Here is a 23,313-nt window from a genome sequence, read left to right as displayed (position 1 = left end):
AGCGCTGTGTCACTGATGCGTGTTGCTTCCATGAGGGCTCACAGGAGCTTGGGGAACGGCCAGAGCGCTAGCCTCTCAGAGCATCATGTCTTCAGGGAGTGCACTACAACAAACAAAATGCATGGTCAGTGTTCTTGGAATAGCTGAACGGTAAGAGTGCCGGTGCTGAGGAGGGGAAAGATCACAGCGTCCAGGGCAATCACGACAGAGGAGACGGTTCATGGTCCATCCCAGGGGTTCCCTGTGGAGGTGACCAGGGCTGTTTAAACCACACGGCTGGGTTCTGGATCAGAGGATCCCCCAGGCTCCAGGAGACATTCCACTCGGCCTCATGCATCCTCCAGCTACAACAGATGAACCTCTCACCTATTTTTAAGGATTCCCAGGCGAGGGGATCTCGTTCCCTTTTTCGCGGGGAATGGAAAGAGCATGGGAAGCTTTCTTTCCTGGGTTAACTGACGCCGTGTCGGTGAACGTCTCGAGGCTGCCTGGATAGTATTTTGTGAGGTCCTGATTCAAGGAGGGTGTGTCAGGCTGCTGTCTCGTCCTGGGTGCTCCGGAAGTTGGGAAGTGGAGGGGACACTGCCGTTTGTTGAGTGATGTCGCTACGTATAGAACTTACCTCCTGCTCTCTGGACTCTGAGACCAGCCCAGCAGCGAGGGTGGTGGGATGAGGCGTGGGGTCAGGATGGCGGGATGCGAGGCTCTTTCCCAGGATCAGGTGGAGTCACACAGCCCAGAAAGGAAGGGCTGAAAGACCTGGAGTTGCTTTTCATGAGGGGCCTCAGAGTGATGCCATTCCTGCAGCCTGGGGGGCAAAGAGCTGCAAACCCTGACTAAAGGCCATTCTTTGAAAGGTATGCAACCCAGGTAACGAAACGTGAAATAGAGCCGGAGGGGTGGCCCCCATCAAAGATCTGGGCTAATGCTGCCAGCGTCGGATTTCCATAATCCCTAGGATTCAAACAACAGAGGGAACAAGGACTTTTGATTTTATTTCCATGGTGGTGCAATTTCTCCTTTTAATTCTGAAATGCTTTAATTGATAGTCTTCACCTGGGTCTACCGCTTCTCAGAAAGTCACAGGATGTCCATCACCAAAGATGCCCAATCCAGACTAGAAGTCATCTTGCGGGTAAAATTCAAGATACCCCTGCAGAACCCACTTCTAATTCTGACCAAATAAAGAAACCCGTGAATTGCCTGCAGGGTTGATCTCCCAATTTAAAGGCACTGTGTCCTGCCTAATGTTCTCCAGGAGAACTTCAGACTAGAAAATCCTGGATCTAGGAAACCTGCTCTGATAAATTTGAAATGGATGTAGGGGCAGTGTTTCAGGATGGGAGTCAAGGGCCTTTGAGGGGACTCTTCAAAGTCGGGTATTGTTGTGGGCTGAGTTACGACCCCCCAAATTCACATGTTGAAATCTTAACCCCCAACACCTCAGAATGTGACAGTATTTGGAGATAAGCCCTCTAAAGGGGTAAGTTAAAATGAGGTCACTAAGGTAGGCCCTAATCCAATAGGACTGCTGTCCTTATAAGAAGAGGAAATTCGAACACAGACACAGAGGGAAGACCCCATGAAGATGTGGGGAGAAGACAGCCGTCCACAAGCCAAGAGAGGCCTCAGCAGAAACCAACCCTGCCCACCCCTTGATCTCAGCCTTCAGCCTCCAGGACAATAAGACAATAAATGTCTGCTGTTGAAGCCCCCAGGCTGTGCTACTGTCTCAGGGCAGACCTCCTGAGCAGACCGCTACAGGTGTGTTGAGGCATAACTGTTATAGGGGAGCGGGGCACAAGGCCCAGGAGAGGGAGGCACAGCCTGGAGCCTGAGGGACTGCTCTGAAATGACAAGAGCTAAAGTGGACTATTCTAGGTTAGGGCGGAAGCCTCAGGGGGTGAAGTACAGACAGTTGTAGGTCAGCCTGGGTTAAGACAATAGCAATCAGCTCATCTAACCTCTGCTCCCAGCTTCAGCTCACACGCTCACCTGCCCCTTGCCCAGCCGCCCAACTTGTTTCTCATTGGTCAGGGCCTTGACCGCCAGGGTCTTGTTATATCTCCCAGGAATATATGCAATATATTAGGGGACCCCTGAAGTTGGCAGAATACCTGTCCCTCCTCTCCGTTGGTGGAATTTCACAATAGTGGTGGAGAAAACATTTGGAGTAAAGGCCTTTCCTAGGTAGCCCTCAGATTATATCACTTTGGGGACTGCTGACCATTTCTGCTCTTAAGACTTCCCTGGTTAAAGAGGAAAAGATTGAAAAGAAAAAAATTATGGACCATGGGATGCAAAACTGAGTTGAAAAATTGAGCAGAATCTTCAGTGTGGCGTCCCCAGACGGAGCCCTGTGCCTTACTCAATCTCAGATCTTGATTCCCCTCATTTTTGTCTTTAGTACCTTAAAACAATCAATGGCCCAACACAGGGACAATATTGGAATTTTTCCTGTTGAGTGGACTCAATGCTCCCCCAAAAGTGAGTTATTTCACTACTTAGAGTCTTGATTTTCCATGTGCAAAACTGTGGGTTGTGCTAACCATTGCCTCCTTGCTCAAAAAACCATCAGGAACATTCAAGTTGAAATAAATATTCAGGTTCCCAGTAAGTATTTGTTAAATTGGCAGCTCCAGCATACTTACTAGAAGTGGGAAATACAGTGACCTGAGACTTAAGTTCCCCTTTTTAACTTTTGAGGTTGGAGGGAACTACTTATTGCTTTTTATGAAAAAAACCCCATTCATTTTGCTCATTAAATTGTTATAATTTTCTTTTTTAATAATAGGTCTGTAATAGGTAGAAATTCCCCCAAATTGTGGAAAGTATGGCTTCTCATCTCACTATAATTTTGATAATTATAGCTAACAGCCATTCATTTAGTTGGCATCATTTGGGAGAACTGAAACATTTCTTTGAGTGTCTTCATTGTAATAGTTAATGTTTTGATAGAATCTCTTCAAAATCCATTAAACATCCTTTTATCTTCCTAAACATTGTCCACTGGATACAGCTTAAAGGTTTTATTCCTCAGGGTCATCATACCATTCCTGTCACACTGAGGTATAATGAGGGTGTCATCACTGAGCTGCTGTGGCTTTTTGCCCTGTGGCTGAATGATCATGTTTTTAGGAATCTTGTGTCTACTTGGTGCCATTGCCTGTTTTTGTCAATCTATCTGCTTCGAGTGCTGTCCACTTGCTGTGGGCTGGGAGAGCAGATATGAAGCTTGCTAGAATATGTCTATAGCTGGATAAAATCAGCTCTGAACTACTCTTTGGTGAAAAAAGGTACAGTGGACATTTGTGAATGCCATCCCAGCTTGCATTACACCTTTCCAGTCGTCCCTGACTTCTTTTTTTTTTCACTTATTTTATTGAAGTATAGTTGATTTACAATGTTGTGTTAATTTTCACTGTATAGCAAAGTGATTCAGTGTACATATATATATATTCTTTTTCATATTCTTTTCCATTATGGTTTATCACAGGATATTGAATATAGTTCCCTGAGCTATTATGGTATGACCTTGTTGTTTATCCGTTCTGTATATAACAGTTTGCATCTGCTAATCCCAAACTCCCAATCCATCCCTCCCTCACCCCTCTCCCCCTTGGCAACCACGACTCTGTTCTCTATGCCCGACAGTCCCTGGTTTCTATTCAGGGATTCATGTGTTTCTACCTGGGGATCCAAGGTTGGAGCACTTGAGCTCAGCTAAGCCAATGAGCACATTGCACTCCCCTAGGCATGTGGTTGGCCCAGAGGTGAGCAATGGACCCACGCAAGTCTAATCGGAGTGCTCTCAGCATCTTTAGCTCATGATGCTCTTTCTTGGACATGAAAGATGAAGCATACAGCCTGCATTTATGGGCAGTCATCTTGCCACCATTAGTGAGTCAGCTTTAGGACGAGGCTGATACCAAGGAAGGCAGAATGGAGAGAAGAATCAAAACAATACTTTGGTGACACTCCCTAACCCCTGAAGCAACCATTGCTTAAAGCTTCTTCTACTTATGAATTTTTAAAAATTGAAGTATAGTTGATTTACAGTGTTGTGTTAATTTCTGCTGTACAGCAAAGTGACTCAGTTACATATATACATTCTTTTTTATATTCTTTTCCATTATGGTTTATCTCAGGACATTGAATATAGTTCCTTGTGCTCTATGCAGTAGAACCTTTTTGTCCATTCATTCTATATGTAATAGTTTGCATCTGTTAACCCTAAACTCCCAGTCTATCCCTCCCCCACCTCACTCCCCTTTGGCAACCACAAGTCTGTTTTCTATGTCTGTTTGTTTCTGCTTTGTAGATAGCTTCATTTGTGTCTATTTTAGATTCCACATATAAGTGATATCATGTGGTATTTGTCTTTCTCTTTCTGACTTACTTCACTTAGTATGATAATCTCTAGGTCCATCCACGTTGCTGCAAATGGCATTATTTCGTTCCTTTTTATGGCTGAGTAGTATTTCATTGTATATGTACCACATCTTCTTTATCCATTCAGCTGTCGATGAACATTTAGGTTGATCCATGTCTTGGCTATTGTGAGTAGTGCTGCTATGAACATGGGGTGCATGTATCTGCCTATGGATTTTTAAAATGAGACTTTATATGATAAATTTCCTTATTGTGTAAGCCACTTTGAGTCAGCTTTTCTGCTATCTACATCAAAGAGAGTTCTAATTGACTGATAACGGGAAATAATTTAGTACTTGGACTTGATCGAAGATCTATTTTGGTACCTCAGAATATATCATTGGTACACTTTGTGGTAATACATGGGTGCGCACTTATTCTTTAAAGAGTACATACGCATTGTAGGCACTGTTGTATTACGGTATTTCACTATTAAAAAGAAAATAGTTAATACCATTATACACCCATCTAGGCAGACTAACCAATAGCATTCATTCAAAAATATTTATTGAATGTCTTTTATTTGTCAGACACATTCTGGGTCTTAGGGATATAGTTGGGGAACAAGAAAAAAAATCCCCATTCAAAAGGATACAATTTAAAAACACAGAGGATCTATAGGAATGCCAGGTAATGATGTGTGCTATGGAAAAAGTGAAGAAGGTTAAGGGAAGGATGAACAAGGGCTGTTATTTTAGGCAGCATGGCTGGCAAGGCCTCTCTGATGAGGTGACATATGAGCAGAGACCTGAAAGAAGTGAGGGTGAGCCTTGCAGATATTGAGGGATTCAGAAGGAGCTCTCCAGACATGGGAACAGTGTGTGCAGAGGTCCTGAGGTATGAGTGGGCTTGGAGCGCTCTGGACATAGCACGGAGGCCAGTGGGCTGGAGTGCAGGGACTGGGGTAGCGGGTGTCAGAAAGACAGCCAGGAGCACAGCCTCCTCAATGTCAGGGACTCTGATTACCTTCAGAGAGAGGTGGGGTCTGTCTGGAGGATTTTGAAGGCATATTAGGATCTGACTCAGTATTCAAAAAATCGCTGTTGGGTGCGGAGAACAGTCTGTAGAGACTAAGGACATGGGGTGCTTTGATGTTGCTCCCTTCAGCAGACTTCTATTTCTTTTTTTTTTTTTTTTTTTTTTGGCTGTGCAGAGCAGCTTGTGGGATACTAGTTCCCCGACCAGGGATGGAACCTGCACCCCCTGGAGTGGAAGCCAGGACTCCTAACCACTGGACTGCCAGGGGTGTCTCTCAGCAGACTTCTAAATAGCAAAAAAGCACTGACCTGAAAGAGAACAACGCACAAGTTATTGCATTTTATTTTTGCCCCCATAGTCCTTCTGCACTGTGGGTTCTGTCCTTCTGCAGGATGCCGTTCTCCCTGAGTGACTAGGGAGCCTGTAAATACAGCTGGAGTACTGGAAGCAGATGATGACAGTGGTGCCTGTGACTTTGAAGAACGTGGGAGTCCCTGCCCTGGGTGTTTGATAACCTCTAACCTCTGACCTCTGACCTGGGAGGCAGCCCTGGGCAGCAGAAGCAGCAGTGAGTCTGAAACCCACGGCCCTGCTGGACCCCTGGACTCTGCTTCTTCTCTTCTGTCAGACACATCTATACCTTAGCCCGTGGGCTGATTCTCTGTAAGATGATTTCAAAATGAACACAATATAATGTTCTAGGAGTTGAAATTAAAAATGCTCACTTAGGGACTTCCCTGGCAGTCCAGTGGTTAGGACTCTAAGCTTCCACCGCGGAGGGCATGGGTTTGATCCCTAGTCGGGGAACTAAGATCCCACATGCGGCGCAGCATGGCCAAAAAAAAAAAAATGCTCGCTTAACCTAGCTAGATTCCTTCTCTACTTTCCAAAAGGGAGAGGGCAAAGAGAAGAGGTTGAGAGGGCATTAATAACTCTCCGGATGATCTCTGAATACTACTGCGGAAGGATTAAGTGTTCTTTTGAGGCATCCGGCCAAAATACCCCTCTGTAGTGTTGCATTGAAATTAACTAATGAGATAAGCCTCCTGTTTTAGTTTCCTGTCTTTGGTTATAATTGCCGCTGCAGCCTTGCTCATCGTTTCCTGCGGGTTTTCCTACTCTGGCTGTGAAAAATATTAATGCCTTTAATTTTTCATTCCTCCCTTCGGCCTGGGATTCTGTGAAGAGTGAGATTTTCTTGTTCTTTAGGCTGCCTTTCTCAGCGATGAACAATTTTCATTTTCTACAACAGATCTTCCTAGGTTAGTTTTTTTTTTTTTTTTTTTTTTTTTTTGCGGCATGCGGGCCTCTTACTGTTATGGCGGCCCTGGCTCACGGGCCCAGCCGCTCCACGGCATGTGGGATCTTCCCGGACCGGGGCACGAACCCGTGTCCCCTGCATCGGCAGGCGGACTCTCAACCACTGCGCCACCAGGGAAGCCCCCTCTAGGTTAGTTTTTAATTCAGACCTTCACTTTGGTTTTTCTTTGACTATTTTAAAAACAATGAGAAGCCTACAACACCCAGAGCTGAATCCAGGGCTTCGAAGCTCATCATGGTCTCTTTTTCGTTGTTTGCTCTCAAGAGTCCTTAACCTGAGGGTGTCAGTTCCCTGTGATTCTAGGCAACGTTTTGTATGTTTAGGAAGATGTGGTTTATTTCGCCTAGAAAAGATGTCATAACTTCATCAGGTTTTCAAAATATTCTTACTAAAATAAATTTTAAAACATTCAGAAACCCTGCTTAACCATTCTGGGGATCATTGCTTTGGGCAAATCTAGTGACTAATCCTTGTGATACATGGGAACAAACATAATCATATCTCTAGAGATTGTAGGAAAAAGGTTCTCTCCTCTCTTAGAACCACAGGGCATTTGAACCAAAAATGATTACCACTTCCCCACCCCTCCTTCACTGCACAGATGCAGAAATGAATTTCTCAAATCTCACAGCACGGGAGTGGCAGAGCTGGGACGTGGTATTCTGTTTACTATCCACGTTCCACCAGCAGCAAGGTGACATCTAGCACTCCCTAGTATTCCACTTCCCAAACTCCTCTCTCTTTATTAAGGTACACTAGTTTATTCCTTCCAATGAAAACAATTTCATTCCAAGTACCAAAGTAATATTTAGTAATTGACAAGAAACCTGACAAATCATATAAAGGGTCTGTATGTCATAAACCTGAGAAATCATTTCTTGTCCTTCCCAGCCTACAGAGGACATCCCTGTACTTTTTTTTTTTTGGCCACACCATGCGGCATACAGGATCTTAGTTCCCCTGTCGGCATACAGGATCTTAGTTCCCCGACAAGGGATGGAACCCCCACCCCCTGCAGTGGAAGTGCAGAATCTTAACCACTGGACCCCCAGGGAAGCCCATCCCTGTGCCTATCGTGGACTCCCGCCATTGCATTGTTAGTTATCTCTTTGTATCCATGCTCCCCATCTCCCCCGGGATTTTCGGGGCTTTGAAGACAAGGACCTTCTCTCGAATGCTTTTATATTCCAGAGAATCTAGCACACAGGCCCGAGCACTATTTGTACATTCCATTGCACTTTAAGGACATTGTCTAGGTGTCACCACTGTGGATCATAATTCCTAAGCTCAGTGCCTTCAAGGGTGAGGCAGGTAATGAAGCAGAACAAGTGTAGGGCCATAGGGACAGTGGAAACAGCAGAAAACTGGGAAATTAGTGCCCCATCAAAATTAAAAATTAAAAAGAAAACAAACTTCAGAGGCCAAACTTCCAGCTATCGTGACATGAAAAGGTCAGTAAATCCTCTCCTCCCCAGACAGTATGAAACTGGACAATATTGTCAGAACCAACCATTTCTGTGCTTTGGAAATTGGCCACAGGCAGATAACAAACTGAGAAGCATTTACTCATGAAAAATGGATAGAGCTTCAGGCAAGAACGGGTCTGCAGCCTTTATGTCTGGTCTGTTTCCATCCCAGCCCTCTTCCCAGTTTTGTCCACTGTTTTATCAGCAAGGGGCTGACCAGAAAAAAATATCAAGTTTACTGCCAATGGGGCCAAATAAATTTTGAGCAGAGGGTGAAAACCTACAGCACTGACAGCAACAGAGAACTTGGCAGGAAACAGATGGGGAAAACTCACATCTCTGCAAGTTCGAGAATGTGTTCCTGATTGGGGTAAGTGGTGAACCAGCTACCTATTTAACAAAAAATCTTGGAATGGGAGAGCCAAAGGGTTGAGATGGGCTCTCCACACATCCCTGCTGGCTGGGAAACTATGCACATGTGCAGGAGAGACCCAGGAGAGCCCGGTAGAACGTGAATGCTGTTTCTCCAGGACCCAGCACAGTGCCTAGAATATAGGAAGTGCTCTGTTTATGTTGAATCGATGAATGCTAGTCGCCATATGCAGTATATCTGTCTATGCGTTGCCTTAAGTGCTTTTCAGAACAAGACAGGGTATAAGTAAACACATTAAGAACTAATATTATTATTAAATAAGATATGTTGGGAGAGGGCTCAGGAGAAAGGAGCCATTAAATACCTGAGAATCCAGGTACATGGGAGCAAATCCAGGGAGAAGCAATGGACATGGTAATGGACAAAGCATTTGCTCCCCTGGAAAAGCTCTTTCCCTGACACCCTAAATACACAGGCCTTACTCTTGGTACTTTTCTAAATGCAGGCTGGCTCCTTTGTGTTGAAATCTTGCTTGGGAGAAAAAAGTGTACGTGAAGTGCTTAACACAGTGTTGGTAATGAGAAAACTCAGTGGAAGTGTTTGTTTTTAGGAATGGTGTAATAAGGTCTTCTGGACTTTCCTGCCTTGATCCAGATTTCATGGCTCCAAATAATTTTGCCAGGAATGATAAAGACCCACATGTTAAGACACCTCCTCCATTTCCAACTCTTGGTCTGTAACTTCCTTGGGGAACACAAGTAAAGCCCATTAGACCAGAAGTTTAGTCAGAATTTGGGGGCTCATTCAGCCTGGTCCTTGGGCAGAAGACTGGCTCCATGTGTGCTTTGCTGCTCAGGGCTTGTAAGACCAAGAAAGGGCTTCTCTTGAGGTTGGAACAGGGCCCAGGAGTATGTGAACATTTGGGTACTTTGGGCTGGCATGAGTGACTGATGACCCCAAATACACCCCCCACTTCACTCCTCAGGGGACAGTGGCTTCTATTTACAAGGAGGCAATGAACTCCCAGGAGAAAAGACACCCAGAGAGTACCTGGTGGAAAGCACCCAGCTAGATTCCTGAAGAGCAGTGCTCCCTTCTTCAGGGTGTTGCCTGATAAGAGAGTTTTCCTCATTCTTGGCAGTGTAGGCTTGCTCCTCTCCAAGAACCATAACTCGGATGTTAGGTGTATTAGTCAGCTCAGGCTGCCACAACAAAGTACCACAGGCTGGGTGGCTTAAACAATGGACTTCTATCTTCTCACATTTGTAGACTCAGTGTCCCAGATCAAGGTGTGGGCAGGGTTGGCTTCTCCTGAGGCCTCTCTCCGTGGCTTGTAGACGGCCATCTTCTCCCTGTGCCCTCACGTGGTCGTCCCTCTGTACCTGTCTGTGTCCTAATCTCCTCTTATGTCAGGATGCCAGTCCTGTTGGATTAAGGCCCACCTATACAGCCTCACTTTATCATAACCACCTCTTTAAAGGCTTAACGCCAAATACAGTCACATTCCGAGGTACTGAGGGTAGGTCTTCAGCATAGGAGTTTTGTTATGATTCAGCCCATCACGTTAGGTAACCGAGGGGCACGGGCAGGGGCAGCTTAAGGCTGTAACTTACTCAGCAAGATTGGAAGAAAAGAAGAAAGAGTGTACAAAGAGGGGCTTTGAAGGGAATAAGGAAATTAACATTTGTTTATTTAGCCTCTACGTACACAGGCAGTATCCTAGGTGCAGTTTAATGAAATTTCGCAACCATCTTATAAGGAAATTATTCTTCACCTTTTAAAAAAAAATTTACCTTCCTTTCGTCTCTGTTTTTAAAATCTTATTCTGATGGTGGTGGTTGAATCTGTAAAAAAACTTAAATTCCAAATGTTCAAACTCGTTTTGACGTTCAGCTCTTCTCTTGGCTCCTCTGAGCCCTGGCAGAAATGTATGAGCCTATCATCTGAGCATTAGATTATTTCCCTGAAAAGCAACGAAATACCCTTCAGCATCCCTAAACGCTGGCCTGATCCCACCTGGACATCAGGGGACTGCAGTTTGGTGTGGCCAGTTGTGTGAGGGGTAAGCCTGGGATTGTACATGTGTGTACCTTCATGCGGGGGTTGGGAGGAGGGTGGGAGAGAATTTTCTGCTGAATTTTGTCTGACTGAATGGGTAGATAAGAGATCTACCTCTTAAATGAGATGCTGAGCATTTTATTCCTTCTTCACCCTTCGTCCTACACAGACATAATGTATCCTGCATGATACACCCGGAGACCAGCTACGTGGTTTGAGGGGGCCAGTGAAAAATGAAAATGAGGGGGTCTCTTGTTCAAAAATTGTTGCTGAACTAAACTTGGATCCGCTTGCCTGACGCGCAGCAAAGCCAACCCACTGACACCGGGCTGTGGGGAAGGAGAGCGCAGCGTTTATTGCAGGCTCCAAGCAGGGAGTCCAGGCAGCTCATGCTCAAAAGGCCCGAACTCCCTGATGGCTTTAGGGGAAGGGATTTTAAGGGCAACATGAGGGAGAGGGTCCCCAGGTGCATGACCAGCTTGTATACGTCCTTCTGATTGGTTGGTGGTGACGTAACAGGGTGGTATTTCGGGAGTTAACATCATCAACCTTCTGGTTCCAACCAGTCTGGGGTCTACCTGGTCAGCAGTTTCCACCTGGTGGAGGTTTCAGTATCTGCAAAACAACTCAAGGACATGACTCAGGATATTATCTGTAGCCCCTGAGGAGGAACTAAGGGTCCTTGACTTTGTTTTATGGCTAAACTATTTTTATTTTGTCTTGCTCGACTGCTTTCCCTTGTTTCTGCATTTTCTCACTTCTCTGATTAAATTTGCTCTCTGGAACTTGGGGAAGGCCTAGGAGGCTAAAACTTTTCTACAAACAAAAGGTGGAGGACACAGGGGTCTGCCCCGGGGAAAGTCTCGCAGGGTCCTGTTCGGTTTCAAAATGATGAATAAGTTTAAGATGGTGACAGCCGAGCTTGAACCCAACCGTGAGATCCTTCTGGGTGGGGGCCCTGGGGGGCTGCCCAGGTCACACACACGTGAGGCCAACCGTCTGACCCTGCCACTTGTCTCCTGGGGTCATTGGACCGAAGGGGACCCTCCTGGTTAATTATTATCCCTCTCTAGATGAGCAGCTGATGCTTTGTCTTCACTTGCAGACTCTCCATCCCCCATCCCTAGTTACCATGGATGCATTCTCAGCTGGCTTTCCCAAGACAAAGGAAAACCCGCCTCTGGCTCCAGATGTTCCTGTTAGTCTGCTCAGCACTGGGGATGCGGGTGGGGCTTGGTTCCCTGGTCATAGCTGACACCCCTCTGTCACTCTCCTCCCACCCGGCTCCTCCTCTCTGAGGCCCCCAGCCTTCCCTGACTCTGCCTGTGGTGGTAGAAAAGTGGGAACACCTTTGGAATTTTATCATTTCCATGGCAACGAGGCTGGCAGGACTGCTGGTGCATGTTTTCCGGGCGGAGTCCTCTTCTGTTTCTTCTCCAGCCAACCGTTCTGAGTGGTCGGTGGAGGTGACTCAGCTGGCAGTGCTGGGTGGCCAGCCCTTCGCTGTTCCCTGGGCACAGGCTCCTTTGTCCTGGCCTCACACAGACCTACTGACACCACAGTTCAGCCTGCTTTTCTCTTCCCTACTCTCCTCATCCTGATTCCCTTCTTTGCTAGCTTCTCATCAGCATGGCTGGTGGGCATTTGTACCAGCCCTCGGGTTGCTCCCAGGGCCTTGCAGATATCAGGGTGCTTCATCCTACCACACTCAGGTTCCTGAGAGGTACCCCCAGGATAGTCAGCAACACTATCTCTATACCCCCAGCCCTTTTCAGTGAGCCACCGAGATGCTTCCTGAACCTCAGGGGCCAGCCCCATCCTTCTGAGGCGTGATGTAATGTAGGGGTGGTTATGGGGTAGCAGGGGTATACGGGGTGTGCACAATGGTAAACCGCCACTTTAAGAGGAGATCCTCTGCTGCTGTGCAACCCAGCTTCTGTCTCTGAACCTCAGAGATGACCTTGAACTCTGAGGAGCCCAAGGGGTAGTGAGGGCCTGAGAGCCATAGGGATACCTGGGCTGGGAGTCAAGGAACCTGGGTTCTGGTCCTCTGTAGCAGGCAGAGTAATGGTCCCCCAAATGTCCGTGTCCTAAACCAGTGAATATGTTACCTTACGTGGCAAAAGGGACTCTGCATATGTGATGAAGTTCAGGATTGTGAGGTGGGTAGAGATTCCTGGGTTGTCAGGTGGGTCCAATATAATCACAGCCTCTTTATAACAGGGAGGCGGGTGGGTCAGAGCCAGAGAGGATGTAATGCCAGGAGTAGGGGTTGGGGTGATGTGATCGCTGGTGGGAGTCATGAGACAGAGAACGTGGGCAGCCTGGAGAAGTTGGGAAAGACAAGGAGACTGGTTCTGTCCAGAGCTTCCAGGAGCAACGCTATCCTGCTGACACCCTGGTCTTAGTCCAGTGTTGGACTTCTGACCTGCAGAACAGTGAGGTCATATATTTGAGTTGTTTTAAGCCTCTGAGTTTGTGGTCGCTTGTTACAGCAGCGAGAAGAAATGAATACGTCTTGCACCTGCCATTAATGGAGCTACTTGACTCTTGGGTGGGTAATTCCTCTTTTTCGACCTCAAGTTCTTTACATTAGGGAGTGTGATACACAATCGTTTTCAAACATTTACTAGAAAATTTAAAGGAGCAGGATGGTTTTATTAGTTGAAATCATGTGCAGAAGCCCAGTGTCAAGCAGGTGAGAGTGGAGCTTCTTTGGTGCTTTGGGACCTGCTGGGCAGTGCTGAGTAGTCAGAAGGCGCTGGCAGAGCTGGAGGTGGGCCCTCAGCGTGTCTCTTGTTATTGACTTTCTCTCTAGGGGGAAGGTGGGAATTTGTGTACTTGATTGGTTGACAACTTCTGACACACACCAAAAACTCATTGGAACTGAGTAGAACTTAAACTACTGTTGTTGTTTTCTTTTTTAACGCTATGACCTTTATTTATTTATTACTTTAATTTTTTTAAATAAATTTATTTATTTTAGGCTGTATTGGGTCTTCGTTGCTGCGTGCGGGCTTTCTCTAGTTGTGGTGAGTGGGGCTACTCTTCATTGCAGTGCGCGGACTTCTCATTGCGGTGGCTTCTCTTGTGGAGCGTGGGCTCAGTAGTTGCAGTGTGTGGGCTCAGTAGTTGTGGTGCACTGGCTGAGTTGCTCCGAGGCATGTGGGACCAGGGATCAAACCCGTGTCTCCTGCATCGGCAGGTGGATTCTTAACCGCTGCGCCACCAGGGAAGTCCCTACTGTTGTTATTAATGAGGCTTTAAACACGTATCTTACTTGGGGCGCTCTATACAACTTATAAGAATAGACCTCATCTTCAAGGTATGTCCGTTTCTTGCAAGATCCTCATTTCAAATCCCTGCCTGTTCAGGAGTTTAAGCAGGGAGGTAATGGCCATTAATACAACACATCATCTGGAAAGAACTGCAGCTAGTTTGCCACTGTTATTAAAATTGACTTTGGTAGCCTGCCAGCATCCTCAGTGCCCTTGGGGAAGGTCCACTCTCCCTGGAGTTTTCCTTTTGCTTTTTTTCTGTTGCTCTTGAAGTCTAGCCAGGATCCACACTCGTGCCTCTGTACGCGACTCTGAGTTTCAGATGTCTAAAGTTGGGGACCTCCTATGACATCGTGCTCAAAAAGTGGAAGGGATAAGTAAAGGGGGCAGCAGACTCATTTTCTCACTGGCACAAAAATTCTCTGGGAGGATGCCAAGGGCAATGTAAACCCAGCCCGACTGAGAAATCAAAGCAGCATTTAAAAAACAAATAAGCTTCATGGGCGAGTATCTCAACTCCCTTAATAAAAGCAACTTTAGGACTAGACAAAACAAACACAGGAGTGGAGGAGGGTTATTAAATGTGAACTTGTGTGTTCTGTACCGGAGAATTTTCTACTTGGTCTTTCTCTCTTCCACTTGATATAATGTATAAGGATCAACAGAGGAACTTGTTAAAATTGCAAATACCTGCATTCTTCCAAACCCAGAGATTCTGCTTCAACAGGTCTGGCATGAAACATTCCAGGTGGTTCTAACATGCATGGCCCTAGGAGGAAATTAGGACAATCATTGACAATTGCATCTGAGCTACTGAAGTGAAGATAGCTTTAAGTCTACTCTTGGAAACTCGAACAAGTAGGACCCTTGTGTATACTTCTTTTTATTTTCTGCAGCGCCTCTTTCTACAAAATTTTTTTGGGTGACTGCATAGTAGTTCTCTAATAAAAAAACATTATCTTTGTTATACAGCATTATGTTATATAATGCCAGCTTTAAACATATTGTAATCCAATACCTTTTGCATATAGCAGTCTAGTTTTCCCAACACCATTTATTGAAGAGACGGTCTTCTCCCCATCGTATATTGTTGGCTCCTCTGTTGTAAATGGACCATATATGCATGGATTTATTTCTGGGCTCTCTATTCTGTTCCGTTGATCTAAGTGTCTGTTTTTATGCCAGTACCATCCTGTTTTGATTGCTGTAGCTTGTAGTATAGTTTGAAATCAAGAAGCATGATGCCCCCAGCTTTGTTCTTCTTTCTCAAGATTACTTTGGCTATTCGGGGTCTTTTGTGGTTCCACACAGATTTTAGGATTATTTGTTCTATTTCTGTGAAAAATGCCATTGGAATTTTGTTAGGGATCGCACTGAATCTCAAGGTGGCTTTGGGCAGTATGGCCATATTAACAATATTAGTTCTTCTAATCCATGAGCATGGAATATCCTTCCATTTATTTGTACCATCTTCAGTTTCTTTTACCAGTGTCTTATGGTTTTCATGGTACAGGTTTTTCACCTTTGAGGGGAATTCTTGAGTTCCCATGCTTCATCCTTGCTTCTTTGCTTCTATATTCTCTCTTTTTCACTGTTAAGAATTCTTTCTCCTTGGCCTTGATTCCTTTTGCAATCCTCTCAGTGGTTGTAAAGAGCTCTCCAAGCAAAGGTAGAAACTGCTGAACCAAGATAAAAAGCCTTCTCCTCCTTGCTGAGATCTTATTCATTCATTCACTCACTCATTTTTGCATTCCACAAATAATGGTTGAGTGCCTACTTTATGCCAGGCATGTCCTTGAAATGAGAGGTACAGAGATGAAGAAGACAGTCAGGGTCCCTGCCCTCATGCAGCTTATATTCTCATGCAAAAAAATAAACAAGAGAGGGAGGGAAAAGAAAAGAGAGAAAAGAAAGAAAATCAGAGTTGTAGGCGCTGAGAAGGGAATTAAAGGGAGGTGGTGGATGGCGTGACCAGAGGACTCTAGATTGGGTGGTTAGGGAAGATTAAACATCTGAGAATCATCTGAATGTCAAGAAATTATTATGCAAATAGAAAGAGGGGCATTCAGCCAAGCAGGACTATGTGCTCAGGGAATGTAAGATCAGACCAAACAAAACCCAATTAATGGTATAATTTTCTGCCCCCACTAAATACATTTTCAAAAAATCTTATTTCTCTTTTTCGTATATCCATTAAAATGGACTATTCAGAATCAGAGTCAACTGTGGAGAAGTGGAGCTTAGCAGAAAAAAGAGACTGCTGAAAAATGTTAGCTGCTGAATGGAACGGTCAATTCTGATAGAATTTCTTTCCACAGTAATTTGCCACCCTTCCTAGGCAGGAATCCTGCCTTTTCTTATTCTCAGAGTAGAAAAGAAGAAGAAACCCAAACCTAACCCAAAACATCCCACCTCATCCCAAACAGAAATAACCCCTATTACTTACCAGCTCCAGCCATGAAAGAAGAGATTGCCATCAGGGTATGATGTCATTATATTCCGCTTTAATTGGAGCAAAGGAGCAGAGAAGAGGTGAGGTTTTTGGGAAGAATGCTCAAAGGACTACACCCTTCCTCCTTGATTGTTTACAGCAGCCTTGCAATTAAATACTAAAAATATACCAGCTATAAATTGTTTGACCAACTCACCAGCTGTGGACTGGACTGTCACCCCCAAATTCATATGTTGAAGTCCCAACCCCCTCATGTGACTGAATTGGAGATGGGGGCCTTCAAGGTGGTGATTGAGGTTAAACGAGGTCATAAGGATGGAGCCCTGATCCGATGGGACTGGTGCCTTTATAAGAAGAGGAAGAGATACCAGAGATCTCTCTCTGCCATGTGAGGACCCACTGATAAGGCAGCCATCTGCAAGTCAGGAAGAAGAGCCCTCACCAGGACGGGACCATGCCGGCACCTTGACTGGCATGGTCTTGGACTTCCAGCCTCCAGAACTGTAAGAAAATTCATTTCTGTTGTTTAAGTTGCCCAGTCCATGGCTGCCCAAGCAAACTAAGACATTACCCCACCTCTAGTTGGCACAGAGATGGTGCAGTAAAATGAGTGAAGGATCATGACTCCCCCCTCCATCCCCAAGTCTAGTGTTGGAAAAATATCCAATGAGATCACGGTCCCTCAGGATTTAGTGTCAAATAAAAAAAAAAATCTCTATTTTTCATAACTTAGAACTAATGTATTGAACAGTGTTTAAAGCAAAAGTTTAATAATATTTAAAATTTTAACTTTTTCGTTTATAGCAGGCCATTTGAAATGTTTGTTGAGTGAATAAATGAATCCATGAAAATGATACCACTGACCCCATAATAGCTAAGACCTGTACTTTTACATTTTTCCCCCAGTATTGAGGTCAGTCTTATGCTGGACCAAGACTGGCTCTGTATCAAGCAGGTGTGTGTCAGCTACACCCTCATCAAAAATGGAGCACAATGTCGGGGTGCAGGATAACTTTACGGGACCCCAGGCACTTTTGCCTTGATGCGCTCCTTCCTCCATGAAAAAATTTTAAATTATATTTTATAATGACATTCTTCTGATTTTAAAAGAAATGATCACGAAAACACTTTTCCGAGCCCGTGAAAGTATCATGCGCCCTGACAGATGTTCCTTCTCTGTCTGGAGTCCAAGTCCTGCTTCCATCACTTTTTGGCTGTATGATTTTGGGGACAATCCCTCGGCATCCTCATCTATAAAAATGAGGTGAATGAAGGTGTAAAAATATGGAGAAAAATCTTCCACGTTAGCAAGAAACTTCTTTGATGGGGGGGTACTTTGATAAGAGTCTTGGGATGGGGTGTGCTGGAGGAGTAATGGTTTTGTGAGGGGTGCAGGGTGAGCTGGAGCTGAAGACAGAAGAATTTTCCTCTCTACCCACCAGACCTGGCAGAGGAATTTTGGGGTCAAGGACAGAAACGTCAAAGGAAGAGTCTTAGGAAGAGGCTTGTCTTTGTCTCCTCAGGTCATCTTCAGGAATATCCCCATTTTCCTTTAATGCTTTCTGAGAGTTGAATCTATTTGGGGAGAGTGGAGCGTGCTGAGTTCTGCTCCGAGGTGGGCCTGGGTCTAGAACAGAAGCTCTTAGCCCAGGGCCCGAAAAGCTCTCAGTAAACGCTGCCCTTTGATACTAACAGCCCAAGGCAGGCTTGAAAACATGGTTCTGGCCTCATTTGGCAGCATCAATACTTTGTTTCGCTGATAAACTAACTGGCCCAGATAATCATCCAGGGCAGTGGTTCTCAACTGGGGTGATTTTGTCCCTCCACCCCCTTGGGGACATTTGGCAAAATCTGGAGACAGTTTTGGTTGTCACAGGGGTGGGGGGAGGGTATACTGGCATCTCATGGGTAGAAAGCAGCCAGGGATGCTGCTGAACAGCCTGCAGTGCCCGGACAACCCCACAACAAAGGACTGTCTGGCCCCAAATGTCCACAGTGCTGAGCCTGAGAAACCCTGATACGGAGCCTTTCCTCCGTTGACCACCCAGGAATAAAAATGCAGGGAGCGATCTTTATAGCACACTCTGAGGTCAGCTGACTCTATTATTAAAAAAAAAAAGAAAAGCAAACAATTATATTTATGAGCTTCTTCCTCTCCACTGCCTCAGATGAACTGACATCTAACTAACTTTACTAGTATTGACTCTGCTAAATATGTTTCTTTTATTCTCAGGACTAAAAAGCAAATGTGATTTTCTAGTCCAGGTAACCTGGCAACAGTTGGGCCGTGGAGATGTCCGTCTAGAGCTAAGCTACCACTTCCCTCTGCTGGAGAAGTTTGGAACTGCAGCTTCAAGCGCTGAGAACCAGAGATTCTAATTAAACAAGGGTCTGGTGCCTGGTGGTCACCCTGGGACTCCCTTTGCTGGCATTCTTGGAACTCCCTTGGCCCCTCCCCTGGTTGGCATCTCAGCCTGCGTTTCCCCTGGAAAGCAGAGCCTGAGCCCCAGGTCTGCATGGAGGCAGTTATTTTGGAAAATGATCCCTGGGAACAGGAGGGAAAGACATCCAAGGGGTTCTTGTGAGATAAGAGAACATGTATATGCTGGTCTCTGTCCCCAGGTCCTGGCGCAGGGCTCCTGAGACCCTTGTCACTTCCTGAGTGATGAGCGCACCAGGAGCATCTTTTATCCTAATATTTGCTCCTTGACCGTGGTTCCCTACACAGAGCTCCCAAATCCCTTGGAATTTCCTGGGTGAGAGCAGTGTCTTTCTGTTCTGAGGAGGTGACTCTGGGATCCACTTCAGAAGAGTCTGGGTGGGGACCCGAGTGGAGTGGGGATAGGACAGGTGACACAAGATTGATAAACTATACACTGAGGACTGTGGAAGCTGGGCCACGAGCCATTCCAGGCTAGATTCACGGTGGTAGGGAAGGTGGAGGAGGGTGTATGGATGAATGACAGGAACCTCAGACGTCTCCAGATGCTTTCCTAAAGCATCACCGTGTGCAGACAGTGCATTTCAGGGGCGAGATAAACAGTCCGTCAGGGGAACCGGACACCTTCCTCCAACACCTGCTGGTTCCAGGCTTTTCCAAGGCAGACTTGTCATTCGTGGTGAGAACCTGTGGTCTCTGAGAAGTAAGTCCTAGTGATTATTTCACCAACAAGTTCTCCATAATTCATTTTTAAAAGAAACAGAGAATTAAACCTGAAATATGTCTTTAACAAGAGATGGGGAGGCACCACGCCAGAAGCTGAGTGGTTCACGAAAGGATGGCTTGTTGTCTGAGTTCAGTACACAAGCCTCGGGGCGCTGTCGGCCCGGAGGAATATTTCAGTGGGATTACCTGAGCTCTTTGCTGCTGCAAAGACGGATGATTTCTAAGTGGAACCTCTTCTCACAGTGACCAGGCATGATGCCGAGTAAAATAATGGTCAAAAGAACATCACCAGGCCCCTAATGAGAAGCTGTTGACAGAAAAATTGCTCTAACCTTCATCAAAAAGCCAATAAATGGGGCTTCCCTGGTGGCGCAGTGGTTGAGAGTCCGCCTGCCGATGCAGGGGACACGGGTTCGCGACCCGGTCCGGGAAGATCCCACGTGCCGCGGAGCGGCTGGGCCCGTGAGCCCTGGCCGCTGAGCCTGCGCGTCCGGAGCCTGTGCTCCGCAAGGGGAGAGGCCACAGCAGTGAGAGGCCCGCGTACCGCAAAAAAAAAAAAAAAAAAAAAAAAAAAAAAGCCAATAAATGTCAAGGAAGGGACTAGAGATGCAGCAGCTCATAAATTCCTTCTCCAGGGGCCACTGGAGGGGAGTTAGGGGACCACGCACTTGCTCAGCCTTTTTCCTGAACGTTGCTAAGGAAACTTCCGGAAAGCTTGGATTGTTTATGGGGCTGCTCACCCTGACAGTCTCGAGGGGATGTCACCAGGAAGGGCACCCCAGCTTCTGGTCAGAACATCCTGCGTTGAGTACCAGGGCTGGCTAGGTCTGTTATCTTTTTAGTCAGCTAGACCTTGTCTGTGTGATGTCACAGTTTGTAAGGTAACTGGGCGCTGAGATCCCTTCCGCTTGCTTCCTGTAATACTTATTTCCTGTGGTGTTCATTTAGCAACCGGTCGGATGGCCCCACTGTAACGCGCCTTCTGTGGCTAAATCTTGTTTCCACTTTTTTGTGAGGGATGGGGGGTGTTCCCTGAGTGACTGATGTGAATCTATCCCTTGACTTAGTTTGGGTTCCCCAAAGGCGGACCCCGAATCAAGGGCCCGTGTGAAGGCAGTTTATTTGGAAGGTCATCCTAGGAAGCACAGGTGAGGGCGTGGGACCAGGTGAGGCAGGAAGGAGAAAAGCTGATGAAGTTTGCGTTAATGAGCAGGTCAGCGCTATGGTGGGCTCAGCCCTGCCGGTCCCGCCTGAGAAGACACAGCCCCGCACCTAAGAGCTTCTTCCTCCGACGGCCAGGGTCCGGGGCGGTTATCCACACCCCCCACCTGCTGTGTTGAGGGGTGTCCCTGGAGTCCTTACCTCCCCGCCACTTTGGGGTTTGTGTTGAAGGCTGAGCCCGTTACTGGAGGGCTAGCACCACCACAGAGGCAGAGACAAAGTGCTTGGGGGCGGGTCTTAGTCTGCTCGCTGTAACAGAACACCTGGAGGACTGGAGGACTTAAAAATAAATGTATTGGGCTTCCCTGGTGGCGCAGTGGTTGAGAGTCCGCCTGCCGATGCAGGGGACACGGGTTCGTGCCCCGGTCCGGGAAGATCCCACATGCCGCGGAGTGGCTGGGCCTGTGAGCCATGGCTGCTGAGCCTGCGTGTCCAGAGCCTGTGCTCCGTCCGTAACGGGAGAGGCCACAGCAGTGAGAGGCCCGCGTACCGCAAAAAAAACCAAAAACAAAACAATCAAATGTATTTTCTTCCAGTTCTGGAGGCTGGAAGTCCAAGGTCAAGGTGTGGGCAGGTTTGGTTTCTCCCAAGGCCTTTTTCCTTGGCTTGTGGACAGCCTTTCCTCTGTGCATAAATATCCCCGGTGTCTCTCCTTCTGCTTATAAGGACACTAATCCTTCTAGATTAGGGATCCATCCTTATGACCTCATTTAACCTTACTACCTCCTTATAGGCCCTAGTTCCAGATACAGTCCCATTGGGGGACAAGGGTAGTTCAACATATGAACTTTGTGGGAACACAGCTCATTTCATAACAGGGGAAGCTGTTATCTGTGGAAAGTGCCCACCACAGCTGCACGTGATATGGAGGTGGGTCACGGGGACATGGGAGCGGCGGTCATCAAGTCTCATCTACGTTAATCCTCGAACCACTTAGGAGCCAGGTATCACTATCATCCCCCTTCTAACCATGAGGAACCTGAGGCTCGAAGAGGTTAGACGACTAGCCCCCACGTCACACAGCAAGTCACAGGGCGTGGGCACAGAGGCAGCCCAACTACCTGACTCCCGTGCGTGACAGCTGTTTTGTATTTGAGTTTTAACGTGGTCATGACTTATCTACTAGACTAAGTTCCTGGAGAGTCGGAATTGTCTTAAAAAAACCATCGCATGATGCCTCGCACAGCGCTCTGCAGTTTAGACTCAATAAATACATGCAGTGATGTTTTAAAATCCTTTCAACTGTTTCTTTTGGAAATAGACCCGGGGGAAAAAAATCCATGCAACTGAAATAAAGGAAATTAAATCTGCTTTTACAGGAACATGGTAACGTGTGTGTGTGTGGTTCACCACTAGACTGGCAGGAGGACGGGTGTGAGGGGTCCCTGGGTTGGGTGGGCTGGGTGGGGTGAGGGGCACAGTGAGTGACCCTGGCAACTGTCCATCATCCTTTAGGGACCGGTGGGGTTGCTGATATGGGACTAGGGCCTTGAAGAAACTTCATGTGTGAAAACTGGACAGACTGACTGGGTAACTTAAGGGATAATTATCAAAGGATCAGAATAATAACTTTGACAGCAGTAACAAACGAGCCGATTTTGGTTTAAATAGGCATATTAACCATTTCAGTAGAGTCTGTCTCGAGCAAATCTATTAGCTGTCTTCTCACCTTGCCAACCAACCATATATTTTCTCTCTGTTCTATCACCAGACGTGTAAGCATTTGGAGGCCAAAACATGCTTCAGCTGTGCTTTAAAGAAAGAAAATGGGCTTTGTGGAACCCTGGATCTGATTTCATCCAAAGTAACTCCTGAATACCGACCTACACAGAGACACCATCAACTTCCATGGACCTACAGAGAAAACATGGATTTAATTCACGTTTGGCTGAGCTATTCAACTTTGCAAAACTGATTTAGAAAATGTGGGTCTGAGAATTTTAAGAAATTTCTCATGTCTGTGTCACAAGCCAGGACGGGGTGAGGGTGTGTGGGGAAACTGCACCCTGGCTGCATTCAACTGGACCCGGAAAGTCTCATGGGAGATCTATGCTGTGCCAGGCAGTGTCCAGGAGCTGAGAAATAAACAACAGAGGACTGATGTGGCCCTGTAGGAACGCACACTCTTGTTTGGGGGCAGGGAGCATGATACACTAGACTGTGATTAAAAATAATTCAGGGCTTCCCTGGTGGCGCAGTGGTTGAGAGTCTGCCTGCCGATGCAGGGGACACGGGTTCGTGCCCCGGTCCGGGAAGATGCCACATGCCGCAGAGCGGCTGGGCCCGTGAGCCATGGCCGCTAGGCCTGCGCGTCCGGAGCCTGTGCTCCGCAACGGGAGAGGCCACAGCAGTGAGAGGCCCGCGTACCGCAAAAAAAAAAAAAAAAAAAAGAATAATTCAGTGTGCTTCCTGCACAACAGAAGTGTCTACAAAGTGATGGAATGTCGCTGTCACCTCAAAGCCAGTAAGAGGGGCAGCAGGGTGGCCTGGGGTAGAGTCCGTGCTCAGAACCCGACCCCCTGGATTTCAGACCTAGCCCTGCCCCCTACCGGCTGTGTGATGACAGGCA

General features: G+C 46.6%; 1 protein-coding gene across 1 annotated transcript in view; it reads left to right on the top strand.

Moving 5' to 3' along the window:
* UPF2 (UPF2 regulator of nonsense mediated mRNA decay) overlaps positions 1 to 22,846 on the top strand; it is a 213,189-nt gene extending 190,343 nt beyond the window's left edge. The window contains exon 23 of the mRNA XM_060160181.1: positions 22,456 to 22,846. The gene's annotated coding sequence lies outside the window, so the exon portion shown is untranslated. The remainder of the gene's footprint in view (positions 1 to 22,455) is intronic.
* The last annotated feature ends 467 nt before the right edge of the window (positions 22,847 to 23,313 follow it).

The sequence above is a fragment of the Lagenorhynchus albirostris genome, chromosome 1, assembly GCF_949774975.1.
Source record: "Lagenorhynchus albirostris chromosome 1, mLagAlb1.1, whole genome shotgun sequence".
Lineage (NCBI taxonomy): Eukaryota > Metazoa > Chordata > Mammalia > Artiodactyla > Delphinidae > Lagenorhynchus > Lagenorhynchus albirostris.
The sequence above is the reverse complement of the archived record's forward strand: the minus strand, read 5'-3'. Positions and strand labels throughout refer to the sequence as shown.